At 39.9% G+C, this 15,637-nt stretch overlaps 1 protein-coding gene across 1 annotated transcript in view; it reads left to right on the top strand.

The window, feature by feature from the left end:
- The window catches only part of LOC101745556 (glypican-4), a 121,137-nt gene that overhangs the window by 1,625 nt on the left and 103,875 nt on the right, over nt 1–15,637 (top strand). The gene's annotated exons all lie outside the window — the stretch shown is intronic.

The following is a 15,637-nucleotide window of genomic DNA, read 5'->3' as shown; positions in this document are numbered from 1 at the left end:
AAAAAATACAAAGTTCTCAGATCTAGAGTCACGTGGGTGTAGTTGTCTTAGTGGGCGGTAACATGAAATGCTCATATTGCAACATACTTGTTCGTCTAATAAAGTTGTATTCTGCGAAATAATTTAAGTATGGTTGACCAAATGGTCAAGCAAATGCAATGGTGAAACAAATTCTTCAAACACAAATCTTAGATCTACGTAATATTCGTGGTGTACGATCGTTAGCTTGCATTATGAGGCATTATGAGGAATACCTGTAAATTACAGAATTACTGATTTGAGACTGAACTTGACTTGCACATCTGAGATCTCTCTACATAATGTTATTGAATCGGCAGTTTCTTTACTTTTGCCAATTTAATGAGTAACCGTTGAAGTTAGCTTGCATAACTACTAATGTAAGGTTACGTATTATTATATTAATTTTACGTATTACAAATGTTTTCTATATCTGTACTTAATTATCTTTATAACACCTATCATCATATCTTCTAGGCGCTCTCTTTACTGACGAAATCTCGACCGTTTCGAAAAAGCCAATGTTATCATTTTCTTTTAACCCAGGATCTCGCGTTTATATTATAACATAAAAAAAGGTGATGATTTCACATCTTTGGTTGCAAATTCAGACTATTTATTCAAAATGAAGAAATTGTGTATGAAATTTGCACGAACTCAAGATTTGGCAGTAATTTTATTACAAAATAGTCCTACTAATGTCGATGACACTGAGGGTTTTGTCGTGATGCCAAATCATTAGTACTTTTTCGTCAATTCGTTTCATTGTTAATACGAGTTTTCTTAATTGGCATCTAGGCGTAGCAAGTATAAGTTACTCCACTATTAATTATACTTAAGATTACTTGCTAAAATAGCGATTTTTTAGCTGTTTTCCTGTATCGTTTCCATATTATTAGCAAAAGTTTGTTCTATGGACGAAGTCTCATATTTGTAAACACATTTGTTAGCCACAACCAACCCAAAAATATAGCATAGTGTTTCATAATCCATTAATGCTAATTAGACAATATGGTAGTGTTAAATGTTTCGAGATTAGATCTTAATAGCAGATATGAATTATAATTTTAAATTCCTTTTTTTACCAACGTTTAGACATGTATTTTACTAAACTTGCTTTTCGTCTTAATTTTATTGCACTTCTTCGTTACAGGATGTATGTCATTCATTTATCATACTTTGTTATACATATTTTGCTACTTTTGCGCTTTCATGAAGAATCAGTGATTAAGCTTTCAACCATGGCATATTCCTTTACGTCCTACTATTGATTGTTTTCAGAAAATCCTTTACAATTACATTCATAAACACTCATTTGTAAAATTAGTGCGAACGCATTTAAAGTAGCGTTTAAGCATAATAATCTAGAATAAGATAACACAAATATATTGGAAGAAAACTAAAGTGACACTGTCTATTTTTCGGGCGATACTGGGTGAGTCACAAGGCAGAATCAATTAAATTAGGTACTTAAGTATTTAGATGCCTGTGATTAGTGGAATTATTGTTTGTTTATTTTCGGTTTGTTTGTTATTAATGTAAAGTTTTAATGGTTGACGAGCGATTGCACCAACGATGAACTTGTAAAGAGTTCACTATATAGAGAATATAAGCCTAAGGAGAGCATTATTTCAAGTGCCGTCATCAAACCATCTGAATTTCCATAGTGATATAAATTATGTAATTAATTTCCATATGTTAAGGACCGATAATTGTGACAAACCTTGGGAGAGGTCTATGGCCATCCATCCACAGCTGTAGACGCTGATAATATTCGAATGGTTACTTACATGACAATCGAATAAAAGCTACAAGGAGAAACCAATGAACGATTTAATTTTAAATTGTAAATATAATTTTAATCGTAATAGAAAATATTGCCATGATGCCTATCTTATTTATTCGACATTCTTCTACCGTTTACCCGTCGTAGTTTGAACAAGTTGCATTAGCCGTAGTCACGAGTGGCTGAGAAATCGAAGTTTCTGAAGTATTCTGCATGCGGAATAGTTTACAAGTTATTTAGCATGCAATAGTCGAATGTTGCGGCTTCTAACGGCATTCGTCGCGCCAAGTCTGTACCGGTATTCAGAAATCACCAGTACTCGTATGCATTTCAAACCAGATTTTAATATTGAGTAGCCTTTATATTCAAATGTGGAGTATACGTAATAATTTTTGAAGGATCTGTAATGATGAACATGAACACGAATAATGTGCTTCACCACCGTATTTATACCATACAATAATAAGATTACATCGTTTAGCAATTCTATTTACCTTTCTTAATATGTTTTCGTTGGAATACGATTTATTACATTGTTATCACAAGGAGACATACATTTCTCGCGGTTACTCCGTTTTAGATAGATTGTCGAAGACTACCCTCGATGTCACATCAAAATATTTCAGTCAGAAATATCATTCCGAACGAAATCACTATTAGTTTCGGCTTTTTTCAATATTGCGTAATTAGAGGTATGCTTTAATTAATTCATAGTAAGCTGTGTGCTAGTTATTAGAAGAAGTCACGAGGTAGCCAGTTCGGGCCAAAGAAAATCTTTCAAACGTAAAACGTAAAGGTCAACATCCTCTAGTTTCTTAACAAAACTGACCAATAGAAATACCAAGTCGGGATGGACTTCGTTATCTTGAAAATATCCTGTTTGGTTATGTACTTTCTAAACTAACCTATCTATCATAGCTGTCATTGAATATTTATTGATAACGACTACTAGACGCGGGAATGTGGCAACTGAAGTGAGGACACGACTACGGATAGTTTGACGCTTATAATTTCTAAGCCGAATATATATTTTTAGTCTGTACCTATAGCTGGACGGCAGAGACAGATGGACAAGCTCATGTTCTATATATTGAGCTACTGCTGGAATTTTCAGCTATTGTTTATGATTTCTATACTTGCATAAAAATTTAATATGTTTTTCCAACCCAACCATGACGTCTAATTCATTTGTTGCAAGAATATGTAGATAGCATCTCTTAAAGAATTTCAAGATCATGATGATAATGATTTCTAAAACTCCCGAAGAACTCTTCCGCCGGTAACGAATATTTGGTATGACAGAATGTTGTGGGTGGACTGGTTGACAGCGGAACGTATGTTGAGTAAACACGAGGAAGGTCGACAACCCTACGCCGAGCAGACCTTATTGATTGAAGTACGAGACCTACTATTAATTTATCAGTACACGGTTTTTGATCTTTTTGAATGATTAATGTACTTGCATAGCAAGTACTTAAAATGCGACTTTAAATTGAAAAAATCATGTTTTTATTTGACTTTATAATAGATAAAAAAATTACTAATGGTAAGGTGTCAGGGTAATTAAAACTTAGATCTCATATCTCAAGACGTGCTTTGTTTGGAAGCTTTGGCAAGAACTTACCACACCATCGGATCTCCCACACATAGATCTATTTCATTAAATAAAAAAAGCATTCCTGAGTTTAACTATAAGATAAGGCCAATTTGAATGTAAATTAATAGAAAATAATGTTCATGTTTGCCTTCGTTTACTACTGGTGCCTTAACGAACACTTACACAATATTTTATTGCCGTAACGTTCAAATTGTGATCCCACTCTTAAAATTGGGACTAAAAAGTTATAGGCAGTATTGATATCTTTGAAGAACACGTCAGAATTGGATTCTATGATTACGATTACACAGACCGAATTGCCGTACACTCGGTTCTAGTACCATGCTTGGATCGAAGAATTAAAAATCAATATATGATTGAAATGAAGCAGAATGAAGAAACTCAAGGGGGTAAATAAAGGAGACTAATAGCTTGAACTGACTTACTCTCGATTTGTTTGTTTGCACAAATCTTTGGAGCTGCGTAACGGATTCTGAAGTAATTTTAATTTGGGGCTAATTTATTTCAATAAAATAGATCCTCCAAAAAAAGGAACTCTATGATTGTTTTTATGTCGAAAGGACTGAAATGATTTTGACGAAATCCAGTACGGAAATAAATGAAAACCTGGGATAGAATATAGGCTTCCTTTTATTCTAAGTTGTGCACCAAGCCGGCGGAGCAGCGAGACGAAAGCTATTATTGAAAACAAAAAGAAAAAAAAATTAGTTACCTTTCTTTGTCCATCTGACGTGTTATTTCATTGAACTGTAAAAGATAGTGTTAAAGTGTACTTTATGAAGTTGTTTTTATTCAAACAATTACTTTATATTTATTGTTACTAAAAATATAAAATCAACTATTAAATCAGTATAAATCTACATAATTGGTCATAAAAAGATGACATTGTTATGTGTTTCACATGTTTGTCCTAGACATTAAAGTCGAAAATTGTTTAACTTATCAAATAAGGGTTTTTATATACCTGCGCAGCTCTTTCAATATAACAGGCACAATAGGTACAATACATGAATACTCGATCACTTGCAGAGCCCTTTTGCCCTCCCTTTACGAAATTCAATTAATTAGGTACGAATCTCGTCTGCACCGGATGCCATTACTGTTGTTTTTTTTTCACAAAGTAGGTACGTACATGTCTTGCGCTTTTTAATCTTTGTATTTAGGTAACGGGCTTGATTTAAAAGGTAGCGACTAAATTTTCTTGTCACGTCAGATTCCAAATTTTATAATATTCAGGATTGGCGAGATTTTTGAAGAACCCGAGTGGTCACGCCCTGCGGCTTTGTTTAATTTTCCTACATTTGTGCACTTTCACAAATGCTAACCATTTAATAAATCACCATAATTACATATTTATACCTGAAGGAACACTAAATTAACAAAATAAAACAGTTCATATTACTTCGATATTCCCGTTCCCGCCATTGATTCGTAAAATTGTTGCATAAACGCATTTCGTAGATAAAAAAAATTTAGTCATTGAAATAGAGGTTGTCACACCTTTAATGTTATACTAAATCCCGACGATTCTTAATTTGGGGTTATTTTTATTATTTTTTAATTCACTTATGTTAAAGGTGGTATAATTTAATAGGTAATAGGCTTACAGTAGGGTCCTCATTATTTTAAAGGTGTGGACTATTACATTACAAATCGTTTCACTTTCGAAAAGTCAAATTGCTGGTATTTTCTAAAAAGAGTCATGATTCCACCCGATACGTAGATACCTACAACAATTTTCGTATATCCGTTCTTGACATGATACTATTTGATGGCTTCCTTTGCAGAGCGGCCCCGTGGGCTGACAAATTTTAATATTGCCGTTACGTCACATTCGGCCCTGACGCAGACAGTTTTAAGCCGATTTTAACGATACTATAATCTGTACACATTTTTATGACTTTTGCTATTGATCGGTGGTTTGTGGGTAGCGGGTGTTCTTGTTTTACGACTGACATGATTGGAATTGTTTGAAACATGCTGACAAATTCAATAGTTCATAACCGGTGGTTTGCTCTGAATAGCCCAAAATACTTTGAGTTTATGGGGTTTTCAATATCATTGTTTTTTCAATGAGCGTATTATTGTTTAAAATTGAAGTCAAGCTGTTAATGTAATTGGTGTTGATAATATAAATATGAAATTGGAAATACAACGTAATTAGATGTCCATCTTTAATTTGTAAATTTTAGATGTGGGTAGGTCGTCATCGCCTGTGAATGAACGCGTATTAAAGATACTCTCTGCCTCTCTCTCTCTCTCTTTACACTATACCTACAACTCTGTTAGATGCCGACATTGTCGGTGTGTAAGACTGTTTCGTTTTCTATTTGATTTGTTCATTAGTTTAGTTGAAATAAAGTGTTTCGTTGAAATGTTAATTATTTGATGTAATGATTTTTTGTTGTTTGTGATGACATATCGAGGGACGAACCATATCGACGCTTGAAAGGCAAACATGACTAAGCGACAATAACTGCTTTATACATAAATGATAGGCAATAACTATATTAGATGCGCAAAAAAAAATTATTTCTAGGTCTATTAAAATCATTTCAATCCTACAGCTAGATTCGTTAAAATAGATTTTTTTTCAGGTATTTCAACTTTAAATTAGTCTCCTGTAAAGTTCACGCATTGTCGCTTAGTCAAATTTGCCTTTTAAGCGTCGATATAATATTATATGGTTTATGCGTCATTTCGCTCAGTACGCGACATTTATCTTTGTAATTAAAGGTGCGTTTTATTTAAAAACTTTAGATAGTTCTCTGTAAACTCGGAAGTGCCGCTTGAATCAAAAAGTCTTTCACGCCTCGATATAATTTCATGAACTATCGCCATTCATCGCAGTCAGGGCATAAATTATTATTCTATGTGCAATCTAACAGTGTACAACTAATGTTGATTGAAAACTGGTTTCATCACAGTATTAACGCAAAATTAACAAATGTAATTGGTAACATAATTCAGTCAGATAGATTATTAAGTTTTAATTTATTGGAAGACTCGCTGCTTAATGAAGACAAATAAAAACTGCTATTAATTATAATCTGGGTACTATATTGTTGTTGTAAATGTGATGGTTTTTATTGTTGTTAGTCAAGTCAATTACGCAGAAATCGCTGAAGGGATTTGGATGAAATTTCGAACAAAGAATGTATGAAGAATAATGAAGAACTTATTATCATGTTAAATGCCATGATCCCGGTAACTCTGGTAATACGAGCACTTAGTGAATGCGACAGTGTGTTCGCTGATTCGTGATTTTACGCACTAACAAATCAACAACTTGTTGTATATAGATGTGAGTGCTTCCCGCTTCCGTAGGTTTAACCCGCGATTCCCTACAAGTGACCCCTGGGTGGTGCTAAACGGGAGCCGAAAACATAACCGGTGGTAGGACCTAGTCCGACTGGCTGGCGACCACCCTCCAACTAGAGTCCGCCGCCAAATAGCCTAGCTGTGTTCCGGCGTGTGGGTTGGAGAGCCAGTTCTATCCCTTCCCTTTCCCTTTCCTTGTTGGAGGTAAGTCTTGGTGACGCCTGGAACTTGCGGAGCAGACGTGCGTGCGAACTCACGGGGCGTGATTGTTTGACGGGGGTATAGGGAGACCCAGTGAAACGGTACCCGCTGCCGCCCGCCGGTCAGTAGGGGACCTGAACCCGGGTGTCTCTACTAAACTCCGCCCCGGGAAGCTGTCCCGCCAACCGGTGTAAAATCCTGTCGTGCGGTCGTCGTGCCGGAGTCGGAGACCGGAGTGGATCCCGGCGATCGCATGCAGAGTGGACTGGGGGCCCTTCCATGCCCTGCGTCGGTCTCTCACGCAATCCGTGGTCGAGCACGTACTATGTTCCGCGCTTCATTCAGGTGTTGCCTCGGTCTCACCTCCAACATCCTACCTCTCCTAATCCTACTCTCCGATAATTGAACAACTATGAAGTCGACAAAAAAAAAGAAAAGGGTTTCACAGGCGGCTCCCCATTCCACATTTAATGTGGATTTCAGCAATGTCAGGGGCCTACATAGCAACCTTGACGCCGTACACCACCACCTTGAGACGGCGCAGCCTGCCCTGCTTTTTTTAACGGAGACACAGATATCTGCTCCGGATGATACCTCATACCTTGAGTACCCCGGCTACGTATTGGAGCACAACTTCCTGCGTAAAGCCGGGGTGTGTGTATTCGTCCGGGCTGATGTTTGTTGTCGCCGTCTTCGGGGCCTCGAACAACGGGACCTGTCCCTCTTGTGGCTGCGCGTAGATCACGGGGGCTGTAGCCGAATCTACGCGTGCCTGTACAGGTCCCACAGCAGTGATGCAGGTTCAGCTCTGTTTGAGCATGTGCAAGAGGGGACTAACCGCGTGCTTGAGCAGTACCCATCTGCGGAGGTGGTGGTTCTTGGAGACTTTAACGCTCACCACCAAGAGTGGTTGGGGTCCAGAACCACTGACCTCCCGGGTCGGACTGCCTACGATTTCGCCTTGGCCTACGGCTTCTCCCAGCTGGTGACACAGCCCACCCGTGTCCCAGATATCGAGGGGCATGAGCCTTCTTTGTTGGACCTTCTGCTGACCACAGATCCGGCCGGATACAGTGTGGTGGTCGACGCTCCGCTTGGATCGTCTGATCACTGCCTTATTCGTGCTGCCGTACCACTCTCTCGTCCTGATCGTCGAACGACGACCGGGTATCGAAGAGTTTGGCGGTATATGTCAGCAGATTGGGATGGATTGCGTGAATTTTACGCATCCTACCCATGGGGGCGGTTCTGCTTTTCCTCTGCTGATCCTGACGTCTGTGCGGACCGTCTTAAAGACGTGGTGCTCCAGGGGATGGAATTGTTTATTCCCTTCTCTGAAGTGCCCGTTGGGGGTCGCAGCAGACCCTGGTATAACAATGCCAGCAGGGATGCTGCACGCCTCAAGCGGTCCGCATACGTGGCATGGGATAATGCCAGGAGACGTCGGGATCCTAACATCTCAGGGGAAAGGCGGAAATATAACGCCGCTTCCAGGTCCTACAAGAAGGTAATTGCCAAGGCGAAGTCGGAGCACGTTGCTAGAGTTGGCGAGCGATTGAAGAGCTATTCCTCCGGGAGCCGTGCTTTTTGGTCGCTCGCCAAAGCTGCAGAAGGAAACTTTTGCAGGTCTAGTCTCCCACCACTGCGCAAGTCCGATGACAGTCTGGCCCACAGCGCGAAAGAGAAGGCTGACCTTCTGGTCAAACTCTTCGCCTCGAACTCGACTGTGGACGACGGGGGTGCCACACCACCGAACATCCCCCGGTGTGATAGCTCCCTGCCGGATATCTGCTTCACACAGTGTGCAGTCAGGCGGGAGCTCCGACTCCTGGACGTCCATAAGTCGAGTGGGCCAGATGGCATCCCCGCAGTGGTTTTGAAAACGTGCGCCCCTGAGCTGACACCTGCGCTAACGCGTTTGTATCGCCTCTCTTATTGCACTAACAGGGTTCCGTCTTCATGGAAGACCGCCCACGTCCACCCTATCCCCAAGAAGGGTGACCGGTCAGACCCATCGAGCTACAGGCCTATCGCGATAACTTCCTTGCTTTCCAAGGTGATGGAGCGAATTATAAACACACAACTCCTGAAGTATCTTGAGGATCGCCAGCTGATCAGTGACCGACAGTACGGTTTCCGTCACGGTCGCTCAGCTGGCGATCTTCTTGTATACCTTACTCACAGGTGGGCTGAAGCCTTGGAGAGCAAGGGCGAGGCTCTTGCTGTGAGCCTTGATATCGCGAAGGCCTTCGACAGGGTCTGGCATAGGGCACTTCTATCGAAGTTACCATCTTACGGAATCCCCGAGGGTCTCTGCAAGTGGATCGCTAGCTTTTTGGATGGGCGGAGCATCACGGTCGTTGTAGACGGTGACTGTTCTGATACCATGACCATTAACGCTGGCGTTCCACAAGGTTCGGTGCTCTCCCCCACGCTTTTCATCCTGTATATCAATGACATGCTGTCTATTGATGGCATGCATTGCTATGCAGATGATAGCACGGGGGATGCGCGATATATCGGCCATCAGAGTCTCTCTCGGAGCGTGGTGCAAGAGAGACGATCAAAACTTGTGTCTGAAGTGGAGAACTCTCTGGGGCGAGTCTCCGAATGGGGTGAATTGAACTTGGTTCAATTCAACCCGATAAAGACACAAGTTTGCGCGTTCACTGCGAAGAAGGACCCCTTTGTCATGGCGCCGCAATTCCAAGGAGTATCCCTGCAACCTTCCGAGAGTATCGGGATACTTGGGGTCGACGTTTCGAGCGATGTCCAGTTTCGGAGTCATTTGGAAGGCAAAGCCAAGTTGGCGTCCAAAATGCTGGGAGTCCTCAACAGAGCGAAGCGGTACTTCACGCCTGGACAAAGACTTTTGCTTTATAAAGCACAAGTCCGGCCTCGCATGGAGTACTGCTCCCATCTCTGGGCCGGGGCTCCCAAATACCAGCTTCTTCCATTTGACTCCATACAGAGGAGGGCCGTTCGGATTGTCGATAATCCCATTCTCTCGGATCGTTTGGAGCCTCTGGGTTTGCGGAGGGACTTCGGTTCCCTCTGTATTTTATACCGTATGTTCCATGGGGAGTGCTCTGAGGAATTGTTCGAGATGATACCAACATCTCGTTTTTACCATCGCACCGCCCGCCACCGGAGTAGAGTTCATCCATACTACCTGGAGCCACTGCGGTCATCCACAGTGCGTTTCCAGAGATCTTTTTTGCCACGTACCATCCGGCTATGGAATGAGCTCCCCTCCTCGGTGTTTCCCGAGCGCTATGACATGTCCTTCTTCAAACGAGGCTTGTGGAGAGTATTAAGCGGTAGGCAGCGGCTTGGCTCTGCCCCTGGCATTGCTGAAGTCCATGGGCGACGTTAACCACTCACCATCAGGTGGGCCGTATGCCCGTCTGCCTACAAAGGCAATAAAAAAAAAAAAAAAAAGAGTATTACGAACAAATTTTTATCTAAAAAAAAATATGTCATCCTTTTACGTTTTGGCACGTTTAGTTGTTTGTATATTTTTATCTAAAACCGAAAATTATTGGCAACACGAAACAATTTTTTTTTATAAATGTCATACACCTCTCACGTTTCGCATTCAAACTAATTAATAATAATAATAAAATGAACAAAAATTTCGAATCCGGAAAACTCATTAAATTAAATAAGGGTTTTTAATTTGCAGCCGGACATTCCATAGGCGAGGCAGGTGCCGACCTGTCGCCACCAGGACCGGTTTCGTACCATCTCGAACGTGGTCAGTGGCCGCAAAAAAAAAAACATTGCATTCAATATTTAAAACCGATGCTGCCAATTATGAGGCGTTTCTCAACACTAAAAGAAATGTTGCCTATTAAAAAAATATATCGAAACTTTTTTCTATTGCTAAAGCTCGTTTTATTTGTATAAAAAACAGTCGTGCTCACCTGATGATATCACGGCCTAAAATGTTGTTAATTTCATTGGAATTTTGTCTTGACTGATCGTGCAATAAAATTAAAGAACGTTTCTTAAATTTGAAGACGAATCACGTTGTCAACAGAACAATCTATGCCTAATAATTTATGATTGTATAGAATCAAACGATTCATTCGTAGCAATCAACACCGCGCGTCTCTGAAGTATTCCGTGTCAGTTCCATTCATTACACGACCACTTAACCTGGTTGTGTCTGATTTACGCGGCCGGCGCCGGTGTCCGTATGTTATGTTAATATTATCTTAATTACCTTATCGGGGCAACGTGATAGCTAGGAAATTATTTGAATAAAATGACGTTGTCGGATTTTTAGTTGTATTATCGATTACGAAAGGTGTACATATTTTAATTTAGTCGATCAATGATGATGTAGTTTTAGTCGATTTTCTTTTAGCCGGTTGTTATAGAAAGAGGGTGACTTTTTCGCTGTCTGCATGTATATTTTTTGGCTTTTTAAATAGTACTAAGTTCTAGATTTGATGCGTGACTATGATTTATTAGCCAACATCAAAAAAGAAGGAGGTTCTCAACTCGACTGTACGTTTTTTATGTTTGTTACCTCAAAACTTTTGACTGGGTGAATCGATTTTGATGATTCTTTTTTTATTAGAAAACTGAAGCTTCCCGTGTGGTCCCATTTTAGTCCCGTTCGGATAATGGTATGCATGAGAAAACCATATAAGTCTTAAATTTGCATTAAATACGTGCGCGACAAATGAATAACTCAATATCACTCGATTTCGATGATTATTGTTTTTAGTGTATATTAATTTGTTTTGGAATTTCTTTTTTTTTCTATTTGAATTCGGTTTTTGTTAAAGCATGTCTATTTACAATTATATTACTTACCTTTGATTACGGGAGTGTCATGGAGGAATTTAATAAGTCTGATCGGCTCGTTGGTTTATTGGTTAATTACTCTGATTACTGTGCCACACGGTACGGGTTTGATTTCCGGCCTTATCAGTATCAGCATCCTTGTTAACATATTTGCTGCATTGCTGACGACCACCCACCATATATACACTCTAATTATTTAACGCCTAGATATAATTATATAAACGGGTAGGTAGATATTAATAATATGGTACGTAGTACATAATATCTCGATGATCATATGAAAGTTGGCAGGGGGATAAAAACATATACTTCGTGTTTTGTCTCAATAGCGTCCAATTATTAAACCAGACTAATATACTTTTTTTTATGATTGAAAGATTACTGGTGGACTGGAGGCCTTTCCAGTTTCACCAGGACAGGTGGGCGAGCACGGGCTCAGCCAGGAGGGGTGGGATTTGCTAACAACTGCCCGAGCGCCTCCGAAGGAGACCTAACAACTCAAGAGCAAAATGATCAATGAATCTGTGGCCGGCAATTTGTAGCCATCATACAACGCAAGATAATTGACAGATACCTGAATCTCGCATCTGATGGAACCGTAAGGACGTGTCTAGGGCGTTGACGGTGACTGGCTCCTGCATGATCAGGATTCGGGGATAATAACATACTGATATCGCTACGTGGGCTTGCTTCGTCAGTAATAAATACTAAAATTGAAGCGATATTGATACACATTCGTCAATATGATACTGTGATCCCATCGTTAAACCTAGTTTATCGGGTAAAGAAACCGTATTTTATTTTCCCCTACCTATGCTGATAGCCTTGAAAGGCTATATCAGCGTTACTCTAGCGTGTAGGTGAGCTCTCGGGGTTCAAACCGGAGGTGTTGCTAACACTGACCCTAGCAAGAGCAGAGTACTTCGCAAAATCTACCTCCGGATCGGAAACGCGACCCGCGGAGAAGATCCGGCGAGAAACTCAGTGGGCTGTGTCTATGGGTTAATTTACTCGCCGAGCCCTTCGTCCCAAGCGTCGGGTTCGGCGAGGACGGTGACCGGTGCTTGTGGTACCTAAAAGCACCGTTAATGGTTCGGGAGGATCTGTAATGACGTGCTTAGCGACGCGACGTCGACTGCTTAACATTCGGTCCACAGGATCGGGTATGAAGAAACCGTAACAGTACAGACGTAAGACTGACCCGGTGGTGTAGTTAGCGGCCCTGACTGTCGCCAAAAAGGTCGTAGGTTCGATTTTCGTATCGGGCAAACATTGGTATGATGAACAGGTCTGTTTGCTTTTTATCTGGGCGTTTATTATCTATACATGTAAATATTTAAACGTATATAAAAGTATGTATGTATCGGGTACCTACCCCTAACACAGGGAATTCTAATTTGGGGACGGATGACCGTGTGTGATTATAATAGTAAGTTATTATCATAGATTTTTTTTTCATAGACATCCAGTCTCATTAGTAGTTCAGTTCTAAGATCAGATTCTTAGTCTAGTGAACACTATTTTTAACACGCTTTGATTAGCTTGGCAAGTGTATGTGTATGTAACGTAACCTTTAAACATTATTTTCACCGACTCCAGACGGTCCGATTAACTTTGAAATTTGCACACGCATCAAGGGCTTGTATGTATGGTAAGACAATAATTTTACAAATAACATCGCTCTAATATTCTGATCAGTTTCAAGTTAACAAAAGAAAGAAATTAACAATGTAATTTATAGTTTCGCATTTCGTTACGTTTTAGCCTTTTGTAAATCTGCACGTTGAGTGAGTACATTTCAGAATTTGGTCACCCCATATTTTAGGCCAGCTTCATCCTGCTACTAAAACTCATAAAAAATAAAATCGACTGGTGTTGGCTCAAGTATCATACAATATAATATATTTAACTATAGTAGAATTATTTTGTCCGTGCAGTTTGGGTCATAAAAAATCGGAGCGGTGCAGCGAGTATTTCGCTCTCTCTTCCACTCCCGAGCCTTATGGACGGGCATAGTGATGCGCATTATTGTTGTCGATACGCGTTATCGATAGTGTATTTAGTTTTGTCATTTTGTGGGTTAGTGATAAAAATGAAAGAAAGAATCACTAATCGAACACTTACACCACATATCGCCGCAGCAAGTTAACGAGAATGGCAGAAATTAACACTTTGTAATTAACACTTTCGGGATTTATTCTTATTTTTGTGAAAAAATTTAACATATTGTTGATGACACGTGCAAATATTATTTTGAATCAATTCTGCCGTTTTGATACAAAACAAAGGAGCAGCCATTGTGTCACTAAATAAATTCAGAGAACGAATGCATAAAAACACGTTACTCTTCGACATAATGTAATATATAATTTGCAGGTAAGTACAAATGACTCTTAACATAACAATGTCTCATCACCCTTCGTATACCACCGTCGCCGTGTACCTGCCTTCGATGACTCATTTGTTTTTATCGATAATGGCGTTGCGCCCGCGCAACATGCTCACCGCCCTAGCCGGGCTATGTTTTATGACCCAAACTGTACGGACAAAAGAACTCTACTATAGCAGGCAAATTTTGTTCATAGGTTATCTTGAGTCATGGATAATGAAGTAACTGATTGATTGCGATTATGTTTTGATAACTCGTATTTCGAAAAACAAAAGGTATATAAGGTATGAAATCATTAATAAATCGAGCAAGAGACTAAAATAAAATGCTGCTTTTCAATCGAACTATTGGAAATATAATTTACGTTCAAAAGCGCGATGTACCGCCATCTTAAGCGTCTACAAAGGTCGTGTAGGTCAATACGATACAAGTTAACGCTCACATTAATGCAGCTAATAATGCAAATACACTCTCCTCGTGTGTGATAACAGAGACAGCTTTGTTTTAATGTGATGATTAATAAATGCACAATGATGTAGTGTACCGACTTGTAGATTGTGTACTATAACAGCCTGTCAATATGTCTGTCCCGGGTTGTGATACGAAATAATGAAGACACCATTTGTAGGATGAACCTTCACAGAAACGCCAGAAGCTACTGTGTTGTGTTCGAACACAATCGAATAAATCGATCGAGTTTAACAAGAGTTAATAAAACAAGTCACTAATATCGATTACGTTCGATTGTACTTATTATCGAGTTAGTGGTCATTAGCGAGACTTTAAAAATCTTTAATTCTGACCATGATCTAGATTTTCTGGAAGTCGCATACCTATAGTAAGTGTATGCTAGCGTCCAGGTTTTGTTGCAAAGTACCGCATTTTAAGGGCGCGGTATTTAGAAATCATAATGCCTATTTCTTAAACTCACGGTCACCTACATTATCGAAATTGATGATGATAATCTAAAAAAAATAGTGGTATATACAGTTACATGTATTTAGTATCGATTCAGCGGACCAAGCCGCGCGAGGCAGGGATTCTAAGCTAGATATATAATTGACAACACTAATTTCGACACCCACATTGGACACATCAAATACGACAAAACGAATCCTATACCATAGAGCCAAGATCTATATTCCGATGCTTCACACCCACGCACAGCTTCACAGAACTGAAGGCTGGATACAATGTTAGTGCAAATCGGACGAGTGACGTCACAATGTTTTACTCATCAAAGCTAGATAATAACGCTAACTTATGTCCGGTCAGCCAGCTAGTTGTTATTGAATTCCTGACAGTACCTGACTCAGCGTAATGTACAAGAATTGCACAACTGTATCGACACGATGTATGAACGTGATACGAAATTATAAGAATGCTTATACAGAAGAATTTAATTGGAATAATTCGCTGCAAATAAAAGATAAAACATATTACAGAAACACACGAGTATGTAGTAAAAACATTATCTAGATATGAG

This window comes from Bombyx mori, chromosome 15 (genome assembly GCF_030269925.1).
Source record: "Bombyx mori chromosome 15, ASM3026992v2".
Lineage (NCBI taxonomy): Eukaryota > Metazoa > Arthropoda > Insecta > Lepidoptera > Bombycidae > Bombyx > Bombyx mori.
Note: the sequence above shows the minus strand (reverse complement) of the source record. Positions and strands in the feature narration are given on the sequence as shown.